General features: G+C 31.1%; 1 pseudogene; it reads left to right on the top strand.

Moving 5' to 3' along the window:
- Positions 1-903: 903 nt before the first annotated feature.
- On the top strand, positions 904-4149 carry LOC139854043 (uncharacterized; annotated as a pseudogene).
- Positions 4150-4634: the final 485 nt, after the last annotated feature.

The following is a 4634-nucleotide window of genomic DNA, read 5'->3' as shown; positions in this document are numbered from 1 at the left end:
AAAATTTTTCAGTACTAATTATATTTGAGTCCTATTTTAGAGGTAATTTACTTTTAGAAAAATTATAAATTCGAAACATATACGAGGTCTTAGTAGTTAATTTAGTAGTGTCCTATACAATTTAAACGAAAACTATAAATTTAAAAAATATATGAGGTCCTGTAGTTAATTTTAGTGGTTTCCTATATAATTTAAAGAGTATTTTCTATTAAAAAAATTTTAAACTAGTAGTGTCTCGTGATCTCACGGGCTTTTATCTAAGTTCGCCACACTCTGTGTGTGCGCGTTGTAATGGTATATATTATAAATTTAACAATTAAGAATGATTATCTTACTTTCGTCCCATTCATATATTACGTCGTTGCTAAAGGGATAGTTGAAAGACAACCTAAAAGAAATAATAATAAATAAATGGAAAAGACATGTTAATGAAATTAAACTAGTTAACACTACATACAGTGTCAAACAATCTTTAATTGCGTTGTAAGTTCACCAAAAACTGACATTGATTGTGCTCCAAGATGTCCAAATTAAATAGAGAAATTGTAGAAATGAAGATAAAAACCCAAATTTCCTTTGATATATAATAATCAAAGAACTACTTTGAACAATGATAGTAATTCTAAATATATATCAAATATAAATTAATTAAAGCACGTCCATAAATCAGCACATAACGCCCTTGCTATCATTAACGCTTGATATGTCAATAAGGACAAAAACACACGATCTTATTTGATTTATTATTTTTTTTCTAAAAGGCTTAAGAAAAATCGAATGCTCTTATTTATACGCACGCACGCTAGGTAAGAAATTCCAAGGATCGAACCGGGAGTATCTATTTTTTTTTTTCCTGTAAAACATACATTTAGAATTATCAACAATCAAGCCCGGAGTATATTAATGGCAGGGTTCCCTCTTTGTAAAATAAAATAAAACTCTAAACTATTACTAGTACCGTAAGTAATGTGCAGGATAAATAAACTTCAATCCAACATTCCAACTCATGAATTTGTAACAAAACTTTGAACTATGACTATCACAACCTTAAATATAATTTCGATTATTTTGTCTTTAATATATGTGTATGTAATTTTGTACATGGGAGGCCCGGAAGGGGAGCAAAGTGATCGACCGCTAGGGCTAATGATTTTCAGAGGCCCAATTTTTTTATATATGAAGACATACTCGGAGATTTGAGAAGTAATAGGAACTTTAGATCTAAGAGTCTTTCAACATGTTATACGTCTCCTCGGTAATTTTCATTTATCTGTATTCATAGGGGCCTTTTTTTACCGCCTCGTTCGGAGCACTGGGAAACTCAGAACCGGCCGGTGTATTTTATTTTTAATCTTAGCCGTATGTCACAGTAATTTTGAGCCAATAAACATATTCATGCCCGTCAATTTTAATAAAAGAAAACTAATTGAAAAAAAATAAAAATCTAAGGTGATCGAACATACATTTGGATATGATGTTGTCGTGTACCAGATTTCCACTAAATAATCTTCTAGAAAACCCACGTTTTCTGCTTTATCACTATGATAGTTCACCAAATCATCTATCACCCTTTTGTTTAATTTGTCAATAATAAAATTAACATGATCCCATTTTATTAGGATACGACGCTTACTTATTACTGTGTAATACTGTAATAATTAAACTTATTACTTTTTCATTAGACGAAGGTCCATGTAACATTATGAATCAGATTATATTCGATAAAAATTTTGTTGAACAAGGTGACATACGATTATACGAAATAATAATAATAATAATAATAATAATAATAATAAAAATAAAAATGATAATAATAATAATCATGTTAATAATAATAATGATAATCACAGTAATAATAATAATAATAATAATAATAATAATAATAATAATAATAATAATAATAATAATAATAATAATATAATAATAATAATAATAACAATAACAATAATAATAATAATAATCTATTTTATATATAATAACAAAACTAAAAATAAGTCATTTTAAAAAGTTAATCTTAATCTAAGCCATCCATTTAATTAATAACCACTAATCTATACCATTAAATTTTACTTAATCTGGATTATGACCTCATAATCTTCACCTTGCTTTACTTGATTACCAAATTACCTCTCGAAAAATAAACTCGCACGAATTTAAAAAATAGGTTCACCTTTGGAGTTCTCTTTCGTAAAGAAAAATAGGGCAATTTTCAGTTACCAAAATCGAATTCAGAGGTTAGTATGTGTTTATATTGATCTAAAGGTTCCGTTCCAAAATTGTAATCGATTGTTGATTTGGGGTAAATATTAGGGTTTGAGGTGATAAAACTCCATCATAACGTATTGAATAATATTACACTAAATTTGGTGTAAAATGAGGGAATGAATAGTGATTCTATTACATTTTGGTGTTTGGTGCTTTTGTATTTGTAATTAGTTGTTGGAAGCTGGATTATATATGTAATATGTGTGGTATGTTGCTTGAATTTATTTAAATTGCATTAGCATATTTTTACTCCATCTGATTATTTTTTATCCATGCTCTTTGTTTGACAGTTTGACTCTAAGATTATATCAACAAAAACATGGCAGCGTAAGTTTCTTTTATGCAATGACGTTAAAACTTTGGTTTTTGAGCTACAAGGCTATCATTTAATTTATGGTGTTTAGAACTTTAAATGAATGTTTTGTTATATCAGTGAAGAAGGTGTTGTTCCTGTTGAGGTTGTAGCTCCTGCTCCTGCTCCTGCTCCTGCTATTGGCGAGCCTATGGACATTATGACCGCTTTGCAACTTGTGTTCAGAAAGTCGCTTGCTCATGGCGGTCTTATACGTGGACTTCATGAGGCTGCAAAAGTGATTGTAAAGCACGCTGCTCAACTTTGTGTATTGGTTGAGGATTGTAACCAGCCAAATTACCCAAAATTGGTCAAAACACTTTGTGCTGACCATAACGTGAGCTTGGTGACTGTTCCTAGTGCCAAGACTCTTGGGGAGTGGGCTGGTGTAAGTTTCTTTCCAAAACTTTTTTGAATCATGATATAAGTAATCCGGTTTATGTTTTTAAAGGTGGCAATTTCAACCCATGTGTTTGAGAAACGGTGGACTAGGGTTGTGTTTGATATACGCTTGACTAGCAGTGGACAGTCAGAATGTAATTGGCGCATTCAACATAGTCAATACCTACAGCTGAAGGTATTTTTATATGCTGATAATTCTGCAGGTGTAGGAGGTTATTTTAAGCAGATAAATCTTAAATTATTTTTATTTGTAATTAATATTTGTATACTTTTAAATCTTAAATTATTTTTATTTGTAATTACTTTTTGTATACTTTTTTATGAAGGTGACCGATACGTCATCAGCTCAAGCTCGAAAAGGCAAAGATATTCAAGGTATTCCATGGGAAAGATTGAATATAACAAGAGAAAGTTACAGACAAACAAGCAAGACTCGAACAGTACAGAAACTATGAGAATATTCCTTTATCAGGGGATCAAGTCGATAAAGTATGACTTTAACAATCATATTCTTAAATAAATATCATGTGTACAATTATCATAACCTTATTTTTATGATGAATATATCTTATATTTATTTTGTTTGTGTTTAGATATGTAAACAAACGCAGAAGGGTAGCAACTACTATGAGTTTTTTCACAATATCAGACTGGTTAAACCTACAATTCTTCACTTTCAGGTATAAACTTTTACAGATCACGTTTAGTTTGTGTTACATTTACTAAAGGTGGCAATATTAACCTATTTACTTTGTATGAATCATCCATATTGTTTTTTAGCTAAGGAACCATGTATGGGCTACATCAAAGCATGATGTGTATCTCATGTCCAACTATTCACTTATGCATTTGTCATCATTATCTTACAAATTTGACTGAGATCCTTAACTTTTTTGGACATGTAGCACCTACCGAGGTAAAGTTGTGCTAAATATGAAATTTTTTACTGTTACTTTGGTTTATTTGGAGGATATTGTTTAATGATTTTGTTAGGTTTGTGGGCCATATCTAGAAACATGCTGGGATTTGCAAGAAGGTTTTACACAAACTCAGATTAGTACACTTGCAGTCGATAATTACTTGTTGCAGGAGGCTTTCAAGGAGAGCTTGCTTGTAAGGTATTATGGTAGTCTAAAAGTTTTTGGCAAAAAATGGGTCTTGACCCAAACCCCCCACCCGACCCGTTTGGGTCCGTTAAAAAAATCTGACCCATTTGGGTTCAACAAGTTTGGGTTTTACCTAAACCCGATTGCGCAGTGTATATAAAACTAATTATTGGTCCATTTGAATCGTTATCTATTCATGAGTGTTTTTTAATTGAATTAGAAAACCTCAAATGAGAGACCACTGCATTTATAATTATGTGACCAAAACAATTTTACTATAATTCCCTGTAAAATTCACTTCTGAAGGTTGTTTTTTCATATACAGTGACAACGTCGTCCAACTAATGCTATGGAATGACCACGCAATGGTTTCGATATGGACACTTACAACTTACTCTGAAATCCGGTCATCATCACGGCAAGGGCATGCTAGGTACGTGAAAACAATGGTAAAGACATTCATGTAACATCCCGCCTTTTTCCGTTAAATTTATTTTTAACACCGTCTT

Source organism: Rutidosis leptorrhynchoides, chromosome 6, assembly GCF_046630445.1.
Source record: "Rutidosis leptorrhynchoides isolate AG116_Rl617_1_P2 chromosome 6, CSIRO_AGI_Rlap_v1, whole genome shotgun sequence".
Taxonomy (NCBI): Eukaryota; Viridiplantae; Streptophyta; class Magnoliopsida; order Asterales; family Asteraceae; genus Rutidosis; species Rutidosis leptorrhynchoides.
The sequence above is the reverse complement of the archived record's forward strand: the minus strand, read 5'-3'. Positions and strand labels throughout refer to the sequence as shown.